General features: G+C 40.5%; 2 long non-coding RNA genes across 2 annotated transcripts in view; one reads left to right on the forward strand and one right to left on the reverse strand.

The window, feature by feature from the left end:
• Nucleotides 1–1,109, forward strand: part of LOC310900359 — a 71,084-nt gene extending 69,975 nt beyond the window's left edge. Inside the window, exons 6-7 of the long non-coding RNA XR_014585086.1 lie at nucleotides 521–591; nucleotides 893–1,109. This is a non-coding gene — a long non-coding RNA (uncharacterized lncRNA). The remainder of the gene's footprint in view (nucleotides 1–520; nucleotides 592–892) is intronic.
• A 5,835-nt stretch (nucleotides 1,110–6,944) lies between these two features.
• Nucleotides 6,945–12,357, reverse strand: part of LOC310900360 — a 34,626-nt gene continuing 29,213 nt past the window's right edge. Inside the window, exon 4 of the long non-coding RNA XR_014585087.1 lies at nucleotides 6,945–11,962. This is a non-coding gene — a long non-coding RNA (uncharacterized lncRNA). The remainder of the gene's footprint in view (nucleotides 11,963–12,357) is intronic.

Raw genomic sequence — 12,357 nt, forward strand, 5'->3', positions numbered from 1 at the left:
AATTGCAACTACTTCAGCTGTTTTGACATAAAGTTCTATGGGAAATAATTCTTGGACTGAATTTTCCTTGAGGTCCAACAACCCTTTTTAGATTCCTTTTCTTTCTAACATCATTTTTACTCCAGTTGCTGTTGTTGAACCGGTCTTCAGTTCAACTCAGAAACAGCTTGATCAGCCCCCTTGAGGGACAGGCAGTCACAGGAGGGACAGGGACTTCCTACGTTGACTTCATGGCTGGACCTGGTGTGGCTGGACCTTGTGAGGCTGTGGGATCAGGGTCACAGTACGTGTATTTGTGTGACTGTGCAGGCTTTTCTATCCATCTGGTGTTTTAACTGTTGTTGTGTGCATTTCTTTAGCGCCACTGCCAACTTAATCAACTGCTCCTGGCTTCCCATTCATGTCGCTGCACTGCTTCTTCCACTGTGCTGTCAGGTCTTTCTGGGCACTTGAACGCCTAATAGTGCTGGGAAGGGATCCATCTGCAAATGACCATTTATTTTGCTGGGTTGTTTTACAGATGGATCAGCTCTTTGATCAGGTTCATCGCATGGCTGCTCGAACAGCTTGGCTGGCAGAGCAGAGAGGGAGGTAAGATGGAGAAGTTACTGAAACCAGCAGAACCAGCACTGGTGGCAGAGGTGAAACCCATCTGTTATTGCTCGGCCATGAAGTGCTTAGACCACAGGCATATCTTGCTGTCCTTTTCACTAAGTCATTTAGTCCTGCATAATGTGCACTGAGTAAAAAATCCTGGTTTACGTTTTTAAGAGCACCATTATTTCATCTGCTCCTCCAAAGAACCTTGAGGACTTTTTTAGAGCCCCCTTTAATAAACGGCCAAACCATGCCCAAGAGACTCAGGCCAGCTTCCTGCATTTGCTGTTAACAGGAGAATCCAGCCACAAGTGATGAATAAGGGGTATTGGCAGAGGAGCTACTGGATGATATTGATGATTCTGCTTGGATGCAGGCTCTGGATTTTGTGGCAAGTGATAACATGCTGAATGGCTATATCCTCTGTTATTCCTTGGTTTCTCTTGTCGTGCTGTATTTTTCACAGTAAGCAGAACTGAAGTCACTTCAATAATAGCTTTTTTGACACTGGAGAATATTTAAGTTGTTGTCTTGCTTTCCCTCTGACCCATAGTCATTTGAATTGAAGTAGATGATAGATTGAGGATATCTTCCAACATCAGAAATATGTTTAATCATTCAGATCAGTGGTAAGTTGTTTACAGATGTGATTATTTTTCAAAACTAAAGAAATTGTTCTAAGTGGAGAGAATAAAATATGCATTTCAGTAGCTTACAATAAATGGAATAGGAAAGAGAGAAGACTGTCTTAAATTTGATTCCCTTCATTGCTCTTCAAATAAGGTACAAATATTTAATTAATTTAAATAACATTTTCTCACTTTTGTCTTACGTGAACACTTCTGAAAGCAATATATTCAGCTGCACAAATTTCATTTGAAAATCTTCTTTTCCCTTGTCATCCTGATCTCTGTGGAAATTTAGACTTCAGATATGACAAGTAAAACAATCATCCTTGAAGCAGTTGCTTCCAGCGTCAAGAGACTAAGCGAATAATGGAAAAGCATTATTTTTCATATATTGTACTTGACGTACAAAAACCCTTGGATTTCTTTTTGCTTGCATATTTTTAGACAAATTTATGTTTGATTGACTAAGAAAAAAGTATCTCCACGAGTAACGCTGTTTGCCTCTGCCTATTGCTTGTCCAATTAAATGAGATATTCTTACATTATTTTTAAACAGCTGGTCTTAAGCAACTTCAGACATGTACTTAACACCAGCTACCTCTGCAGGTGCATGCACTACATTTGTTTATACTGTTATTGCATGAACGTGAGAGTTATATTCATGGAAGAGGTTGGCATTTGCACAGTGTGGGTCCTGTGCTCTGAAATTCTCAGTACAATGCATTGGCTTCTCAGAAATAAGCTGGTGAGCTGAAAAGGGAGAAAAATGGTTCATGCACAAGCTGGCAGATGTAGTTTCTCTCCTGCTAACCCTGAAAGGACTCCTTATGTTTTAATGGATTATTTTTAAAAGATATAAGGGGGCTTATGTTTCTTTTTCCCTTTTAAATGATCTCAGCTGTTGCAGGTCTATCTAGAAGCCTGTGTCAGAAGGCAGTTTTAAGAAAAATGCTGGTTACTTAGTATTATCCACACTGTTGAGGAAGAACTTGCAACAGCTATGGTGTTCTTCCTGTCATGGCAATGGACTGCTTCAAGTTCAATTTGTGGTTTCCGATAGTCCCAGGTTTTATTTTTCAAAATTTCTGTTCAGTCTTTCCTCACTAAGAATTTGTACAATGAATTATCCCTGAGTACAGCACTTTGAACTTAACCATTACTGAATTACACACTACCTGTCCTGTGGTTTTTGAAGGTCATTTTGAATTTTGTTTCTACTGCGTGGTGCTTCCAACACTTTGCAGCTTTGTTTTTCAAACAAACTTTGTTTTGTTTTGTTTTGTTTTTCAAACTTTGTCTGAAAGGTGTCTTCGCCGCCTTATCAGCCAAGAGAGTAATAAAACCACAGAATAAGACCAATATACTTCTGTCTCACACAAAGCTATTTAATGCACTCTTACAGTGTCATAAAGAAGCTTTGAAAATTACTCTCTGAATACATTTTTCCAACATGTTTTGCACATATCATATAAAACCTGTAACATGTTTGATCATGTGAATGTCGTGTGAGACAATATCAAAAGCCTTATTAAAGTGATGGCTGTATCATCTCTGCTGTATTTCCTACAGCCATAAAGTATTTTTCCTTCTAACAATCCTAAAAAAATGGATGCTCTTTCCTTGTTGTTCAGTTCAGCTGGCTATTTATAGAAAATAGAAGTATTGACATAGGCAGGTTTTGCTAGAATGAACAAAATGTAAGTTTTTGTTCAAATGCATGTTTTTATTTGCTTAAAATTTTAGGAACAAGCCAAATTGTTCAGTAAATAAAATTCACTTACGACCTGCTGTTCAACCTCGCCATGCCCTCAAAGCTGGTGGTGTTGCAAAATATAGATCTCTCCTGGAATTAAATACTTTGAGGTTTCTGAGAAGACGATATTGGTTGTTTCCTACCAAACTGAAAGGTTTGAAAGTTACAACTTTAATGATTGTGTCTGGATTATGGGATGTTACAAGGCAAGTTTAAGTAATTACAAATTCCCTTTTTTCAGAGGCATCTTGGAAGAACGCCAAACAAGGATTTTTTTTTCAGTAACTACCAGAATTAGATTTCTCCTGTTGTTTTGATTTTGAATTTTGGATTGTAGAAGAAGTAGATAGTTGGTGTTTCTGACTATCAGGATGTGAGGAGTTTTATGTATATGTAACTTAAAAAAATTTATATTCCTGTTTTTTGAACTCAATGTATTCTGCAATACAGATTAAGCCATAAAATATCAATAGCTACACATTTTCTTCAGTAATGTGAGATTTGTCTGCAACTTTTCTCCATGTGTGAGTAGGCTGATCTGTTTTTTTTTTTTTATCTGAGTGGATACAATAAATTTCATGGTGAAAAACTGTCTACTGGAAACATGTGAAGTCCCTTTATGGTGGCAGGGTGTATTAGTTCCTACCTCAGCATGGATAGACTGACCTGGCCACCTTATTTCCTTTTATTTTCTTTTTTTAATACCTCTCCAGACTCTTATGGTGAAAGATTCATAGTTAGATCTTCCTAACTTCACATCTTCGTGGGTTCAAAGACATTTTAAATATTTTCACTTGCAGTACATTTAAAGCATAGATCCTTGTATCTCTTCCTCTTCCACTCCAAGCCCTTTGCCAGAAACCTTTGATTTGGTGCCATAACAGAACAGTATCAGGGAGCTGCTGTTATAAAACCCAGGAAGATTTGTTTCTCTGGGTAGATTTGATTGCTACAGAACTTGTTTGGCAGTAAAATTAGAGGTTGCTTAAGGCTTTTGCTGTATTGGTGAAGCACGCTGATAGATCCGTTGCAACATTTCCTTAGACTAAGGTTATTTTTTAGAACTATGGTCAACTTGAATGCAGTGAAAATGATCAGAAGTCTCTAGAGCACAATCTGTGATGAAAAACTGAGAGGACCAGGTTTGTTCAGCTTGAAGAAAAGGAGGCTGAAGAGGGATATGATAACAATCTTCAAATACATGAAAGGTTATTGTAAAGGGAAAAGGTCTAAGCCTCTGCTTGTCTCATACTTCTTGTCTTTTAAATCCAGCCCAGCAAAGTTACCAGATCTAAGATTTGTGTTATTACTAGTACTACTGTGGAGCTGTTGGTGATGTCAGCACTGAGCCAACAGTTATTTTGCCAGCTGAAACTGAAGTCTTGTCTGCAAGCCATTGCTTCTAAAAGAGCAACTACAAGAACCTCCGAGTGCTACGTGATTGAGCCTCTGAAGGCAGGTTCTGCTCTCACCCTCTATTAGCCTTTTCCTTGCACCTCTCTCTTCTCTCACTCTTCTGGGAACCAGCTAGTGTTGCAGTTAAGTTAAGTTGAGGCTGGCTAAGTTTTAGTGAAAAAATAGATGAGAAAATAGCATAGGGAAGTACTATGGTAGTGCATATAAGGAGCAGGTACAGGTGCAGTTGACAGTTACCAGCTTGTGCTAGAACTCATTTGATGGCTTTCTGCCTGGGGAGATTGCAAAACTGCCCAAGTTTTGCACAGCTGATCGGTAGTAATCTTTTCTTTATTGCTAAAATAAAGAATGACAAAACAGAGGGGGACTGATAACCTCTGCTCTTGTGCACAAATGAGGAAAATCTTCCTGTTGGGAGGCACCCACTAATATTTATTTTTCCCCAGCTTCCAGGAAGTAGAGGCATATGCCTCTCCTAAAGCTTTCTGGCCCCCATTCACTGCCTCCTGGCAGTTTTTGTTCTGGTGAAACATTCCGAGGCAGGAGGCAGATTGCAGGGTCCCACAGGACTCACACCCTGGCTGCCTGTTTGCTGTTACATCTCCTTGCTGACCCTGAGGGGTCCCAGCGTTCAGCAGCCAAACTAACAGGAATGTGCTCAAAGATAGTAGACCTCCTTTTATTTTTTTAAACTCACATATTTCGAAAAAGATCTTTCGGATCCTGAGATAACTTGGGCAATTTTTGTTTTTCCGTCCAGTGTCCTTTTCCAAATTGTCCCCAGTCTGACATCAGCAGTCACCATCAGATTGCTCACATATTTAAGTCAGTCAGGCTGCTGGCTGATCAGTCATTTGGTAGACGTTCAGACATATGCTATGGTTTCAGATCAGCAGGCTTTAGGACAGGAGAAGCTTACCATTATTAGACATTTACAGGAAAAAAACGGTCTGCCTTTCTTAAAATCCCAGATCATTTCCTTGCAGAGGAAGAGTAAGTTGCAATCATATTGTAAATATTATAGGCTATTTTTGGTGTTCAGACATCTGCTGTGGACTCAGCTATGGTTTCACAGTGAGCTTAAGACCACATTGCTGTTGAAAATAGTGGTTCTGCCTTTCAAATATATTGATGAGCCCTCATTTGGATCATCCAGTTGTTATGAATTAGCCCCTGGCTGCATGCATGTGACAGCTGATGTAAGGGCAGGAGCAGACAGGGAGGAAGGGGATGATGGCACCCGTGGAGGACACAGAGCATGGCTTGTCACGGTGGCTGGGTGCGAGACCTCAGGCTCACAACCTGGCTCAGATCAGGCTGCAGGACCCGTGCCAGCTCTGTCTGCTTTGTCCAGTTCTCTGCCCTGCACTGGCAGAGCTGTTTGTCCCATTTGCCCAACACATTGTGAGCTGTTGCTTTCATAAGATCATGGGAACTTGTCCACCTCATATTTTCAAATTCCCTTTACCTAGGCTAGATCAAAGAACAGCTTTTCTGTCTCTCCTCTTTGCATTTGGACGGACTCCTCTGCCAACTGTGAAGAATTATGTTGTTTTTCAGCAATGCAACTACTTTGCCCTTGCTAACTCTTAGTGCTTTGATGTGCCAGGCTGATAGATGGGCTCTCCTGAATGGTCTTTTCTATCAGCATACTAGGAAAATTTTCCTTGCTTTCCCTCTTTCTGGATTTTAGAGAGAGAGGTAGTAGCATTAAAAAAGGCAAGAGTGGTGGGTCATCCTCTCAGACTTCATGCAAATTCTGTCTCCTTGTGGATGTTTCTATAGGTGACTTGACTGGATTACCTGATCGTTTTTGCTGACTGAAATCCAATTAATTACAAATGACCCTGAGCGATAAGGCTCCACAGGTGTCTATTTTCAGAGTGGAAGATCACATTAAGAAATTATCAAATTAATTGGAAGTGACTGGAGTAAACATGAGAGGTGGTTTATTTATTTGTGGGTTGCTACTTCATTCTATTGCATTCTTGTTGTGTACACAATTAAAGCAAACAAGTGGCTGCATAGCTACAAAGGACAGCTTTGGGCTTGCAGCACTGTAGATCAATGGCCACACAAACTGGCTAAGCCAGCCTCAGACGGATTCAGTCTTCTGGTTCCTTTTCCCAGGCACTTGCAAGTGCCCTTGTCTTTGTGCATATGAGGTGCGATATGTGGAGGATGCATCCCTCAAAAACTAACTTGAGCAAAACAAAGGCAAAATCTACTTTTCAGCTGGGTAAGTTCCCCAGTCCTGTTTATTGTAAGGCCACGAAAAACATCTTTCTCTGCTAAAAGGAAATGGAGACTCAGGATGGGAAAGAGCAGGTGGACCCATGGTATACTGGACTGCTTCTTGGGGCGGCAGAGCAAGGTAATGCTAAAACAAAGTGGTTTTTGAGCATGAGTTAAGGTATTTGATGGCAAGTCTGTTTAAGCACCTTCTGGACACCAGCCCATCTTCCAGGCAGCTTATTCTAGTCTCCCAGTTTGCTCTTTGTCCATCTGTGGAATGATCCAGCTGAAAAAAGCAGGGTTCAAGTGGGAATTGGAGATGTAGTCAACCTCAAACCTGTTTACTCCAGGGCCTCCCAAGCCTGCGCCCTCAAGAAGAAGAGAATAGGATCAAACTGTGTTTGGTGGGAAGAAGGTGGGAATTGTTTAAGTTGGCATTGTCACTAAAGATCAGCAAACTAAAGGAGAAATGCATTTGCTCACATGAGGAAAGCAGTAATTATTGATATAAACACTTTTTTTTTTTTAACAATCGTTCTAAAACTGCATCTTGAAATGAAAGGACTTCATTTTTCATTGTGAAAGCCAAAGCATTCATTCATATGTGCTGAGAGTCTGTTTCATAACTCACATTTTTAGTCACTGGGCTTCTCTTTACTATTTTTAATTTTCCTCTATAGCTGCTGTGTTTCTTCTGACTCTCTCTACTGAGGCATATGTGAGTCTTCTATTTTATTTTTTTTTCCTACTTGGTTTCATTCACTGAAACATGTGACCTGTTCTGTTCTGGAGTATTTTAAGTCCCTCATCCATGAACTACAATGGTTGGATTCTGTTAATCTTACAGGGGGAGAAAAAAGAAAATACAAGAAAAAGGCTATGATTTGGAAGTGAGGTTTATGTTCTAATATTCTCTCTCCTTGCTTATGTAAAATTCTCTTTGCCAGTGATGGACTCATCATCATATAATGAATAGGGCAGACTGAAATCGAGATCAGAAAAAATAGTTCCCTAATTAATGTTCTCAGTACTTTTCTTTACTAGGTAATCCAACTGCTTTCTTTTTCAGGAAGATGAGCTATCTGTTTTTCAGGAGGCATGGTGCTTTGTAATGACTTGCCATGTGACCTTTCACCATGCAGTAGAAGAGGGAATACGGCTGAGAATTCCTGGTTCCCAGCCCTGGATTTAAACTTCTCCATCTTCAGGCATATTTCTGGGCTCTGTCCTGGAGTTATCTTGCTTACCTGCTGATGCGGTTGGTTAAAATGACAGACTGTGAACAGGGGAAACAAGGGAGGTTTATGGATCAGTGGGATACTTGTGCACTGATCAGTGCACTTACACTTGCTACCCACAAAGTAAATTGCCTTTTGGCATCCTCTGTGAGGGATTGATTTACACAAACAACATAATTCTGGTCAGCTGAGCAGTTTTCTGTAATGGTGCAGAAGCCAAAATTGACACCATTCAATGTGGATACATCCTCTTACCTATCATGAGACCTATTGTGCAAAATACATAACCAGTGTAACCATATACCAGAGTGAGCTGCACATAGCTGGTGTCACACTCTGAAGTCATCCATTATTTTCAGAAGGCTTTGCTTGTCTGGTCTCCTTAGCCTCTCAAAAATAGGTTTATATTAATAACTTTATGGTAGGCATTTTATGTTGAAATATGTTCCTACTATATTAGGATTTTAGTCCATCCAATAAATGTCCACTGTGGTAAACAATAGAACACAGTGTGCGCTAAACTTAGAGGGAAGATTCTTAGTCTTAAGTTATTTGCCAAAATCTCATTTATTTTGGCAGCATCAGCTAGCTTTTAAGTAGTAAATGAATTGCTGAGTATGTCTAAAGAAGAGCCTGTCAAGTGATCGGTATTCGATTCCAATAGCTTCATCAGGAAAGAGATACCAGCACAAATGCAGGAAGTCTTTCTTCATTCGTCAGTCTTCATAATTGAGAGTGAAGCAGCTATAAATTACATCTTTCCTCTGGTGGGAGCTGCTCACGGTGGATGAGTGTTACGCTATGGTGTTATCCCTGCTATTGATGGTTTTTCATACTCACTTACTCAGACTTCCTGTGTTACTGATTTTAATTCCTTGTGAAAGTGCAATGGCATAAGAATTGATCTGTGCTGGTCCAGTGAGAAATCTCTCATGAATGGATTATGATAAAGTTGTCCTTTTATAGGAACTAGAGAAGCTATGAAATTAACAATTGATTGCCTCACTTTTCAATTAGTCTGAGCACTGTGACAGGAATATCACTGCTCTGCTCCTCCGTCTTTCTAATGCGGGAAGACTCAGCGACTAGGAGAGATTCTAGCATCAGGTCCTTTCTTCATTATGTGCTAATTCTGCATGTAACCTGGGTTTTCCCCTTCCACATGGGATGCATTGTTGAATCTAATGCCACTGTCAGAGGCCACAAATGAAAGCACTGTCACAAGCTAGCTTGAGGTGGCTTTGTATCAGCTGTTAGTGCCAGGTGGATTCAGTGAAGGAGTGTACTCACACTGAGGTAATCAGTCTTTTAACACCTTCCAGAAGTCTTCTGGCAGTCATTCCTATGTACTACTTACCTGTGCTGACTCTTTCTTCGCATCGTTGGCCAGAAACGGGAGACTTAAAACCTTTGCTTAGCATATATTATCAGGACCTGCCTCTAATCTCTTCATTTTCATTCTTCTCTACATTTTAAGTGGCCCTTAGAAATCCATAGAAGAATCCATAGAAGTTCTGCATACCAGTTGCTTACCTGCAGGAACCCATCAGGTGCCCAGCCGATGATGGTCTGAGCTGTAGAGAACAAAAACTGCTACTTTAACAGTGCAGAAGGAACACCAAATATCAACCTGCTCCTGTTTGACCAGAGGGTTGGGGGATCTAAAGATCAGTGTGGAGAAGAGATAAAGGGGCTGAAGGGAAGTGTGACTTTGCTAGGGTTTTAAGTGCTACTTTTTTCTACCTATTTCTGGGATCCCTTTTTCATTTGTGCACTTCAAAATAGCTGGCATATGGAGAAAAAAAGAGGGAAATTGCACTTCTTAGCCGGTTAATTAGTTGTAGACTTAAAACATAGTGGTCACCCCTTGATCAGATCAAAACTGCCAGGTGGTTGCGTGTTGTCCCTACCTGTTCAGACCACTTGCCCGTTTAGACATCATGTGTATTATTGTGCACCAGATTATTGCCTGGTTGATTTTAGTTTCTTTCTGGAGAGGAATAAGACAGAATTTTTCACTTGCTAAGACTTATAGGCAGTAATTCTTCTGTCAGATAAACATCTCGTCTGCTTCTGTAGCTTGCAGTCCCTGTCTAGTCACTCAATTAACTGAGCTCCTTCAGTGTAAAACAAAGAAACATTTCCATGATACCAATGGAAGGTGTCACACCATAGATAAATTGTTTTTTCTTCTGTTGTTTAAGGATGAGGTCTTGCAGCATGGCTCAGCTGTTGTAATGGTCACTGTCATGTGAAAAAAGACTAGTTTCTTTCACTTCTCCCTCTCTCCCTTTTTCTACTTTACCTCCCATCTTGAGCTGCTCAGATCCCACCACCTTCTTTTCTGGCACTTGTCTTACCCTTGGCCAGTTCACCTCACCAAGCCCACAAAGAACTAACTCAACCCAAGAAAGTGAATATTCTTCTGAGGATTTGGTGAGCCAGATCAGCCCAGCTGAGCTGCCAAGCCATGCAAGGTATGGAGCAGGAATGTGCAGAAAGGAATGACGGAGGAGGCAGCCCACCCCCTGTAGCAGCAGTATGCTGTTGGATCAGGCCAGCTGCAAAGTGAAACTTTACCTGAATGAGACACCATGCTGGAAGGTTGCTGAAATCTGGAAAGGGCACAGCGTAACCACCACTGGTTTATTGAGTCTTCTAATAATTGGCCTACCCACCTCCTTCAGCAACTGTTTTGAATAAGTAGAAGTTAAAATTAACTCCCAACTTCTTCCCTGGGAATAAGTCCCTCTAAGAAAAATTCTCAGCAGGCAGAAGATTAATAACAGAATGAACAAACAACAGGAGCCAATGGACCTCAAGAAGAACAAAGATAGAACTAATAAGACTTCTAATCCCTAGGAGTGGGTTATTCTCTCTATTATATTTGCACATACTTTGACCAAATTAGGGAAGCTACTTTTTATAGCATCAAGGATTTTCAGTGCACGTGGAAAAAAAAGTGTTTATTTTTGTAACATGCACATAAGGATTCTATCTGCATACAAAGCAACAACCCAAGAACCGCAGCCCAAACATGCCACTTCATCCTACTTTCCAGGCACTCTGAGCGTGTTGGAGAAATCGTGTTCCTTGCTGCCTTTGCTCTGGCAGCTGTATTGCCTGCTGTGGCTACATGCAGCCTCAGGGTAGGCATGAAACAGTATGCTAACGTTATGAGTGTGACCATACTGTAGCAGGGTAGGCTAAAACACATGGGTAAGCTCTGATTAATTACCTTGAGGACTGGCAAAATAATATACAAGGGTTTTTGCTTTGTGCTTCATGCACTGCACAGCAGGTGCATTATTTCTCTGCCTGAAAGGGATGCTAGGAGGATAAACCCATTAATATTTGTACAGTACTTTTAGTACAATTGCTACATCTTGAACTGACTAACTCCTGAGGATGAGCCACCAAAGGGGTGAGTATGGGCACAGTCACCTTTCCATAGAGAGGTAGCTCCTCCAAGCAGGAACTAGAAAAGGTTGTTTGCCATTTGAAGGTGTCTGTGTTCCCTCTGCCATACTGCTGATGCCCTTGCCATTTCTGTGGATAAACAGACTTCAGCCATTCCTGTATCAAAACAAAAAGTGCTCATTTAAAATTAACTGTGTTTTACTGTATTCTACAGCACAATTAATCTTTTAGCCTGATGCCCTTGGCAGGTATCATTTTAGGTTTCTTTCTAACTACAGGCATTTCTCCTCCACTAGATTCTCAACAGACAGGGATTAGGATGTGGTACTTAGCTGAAGCTGTCCTGCTGACAGATTGTGGTGACCTTGCTGTGACTTCTGTTCTGATCTCACTGGCACTGCTGGAATTTGACACACTAGAACATGAGATACTGGCTCCATTATGCTACTAATTGGTATCCAGAGCATTGTGTTCCTGCCTCCTTCACCATCTGATGTAGGTGGCAGATAGTTCTAATTTATCTTTGCCATGTGATTTAGGAGGCTTAAGTCTCTATCATCAACCAGTTGATGCCCTTATCCTTTCATGTGGCTGTCTTTATCATATGCAAGTATAAAGATTGACGCGGGCTTCTGAGCGTGGTTGGTCTCCTCCTCTTATTGCTGGGTGCTCTTCTGAAATGGAAGGAAATTGTTTGATCACTGAACATGGATAAAACACAGTAAATATTTTCATATGCACAAATAGAGGTATATCTTCAATATTTATTTCTCAAATGTGCAGTAACATCTTTTATTTCTGCAAGGTTATGTAATCTTTGGAAAGCACAGATTGGCTTTTATTTTTTGTCTGGGTTAGTGTGAAATGTAACACAGTCAAAAAATTCATATCCTTAACCAAAGTATTTCAGTTTGTTCTGAATGACAGTTTTTCTCTGTAATTATATATATATATATTTTATCCAAAAATCACAAAGCTAGACAGACGGATCAATGAAATGAACCAGAAAACAACTCCATGTGGGATGATGCCTATAGCACTTTTTCCCACGGACAAAAAAAGACAGTGT

Source organism: Anser anser (assembly GCF_964211835.1).
Source record: "Anser anser genome assembly, chromosome: 1".
In the NCBI taxonomy this organism is placed as follows: Eukaryota; Metazoa; Chordata; class Aves; order Anseriformes; family Anatidae; genus Anser; species Anser anser.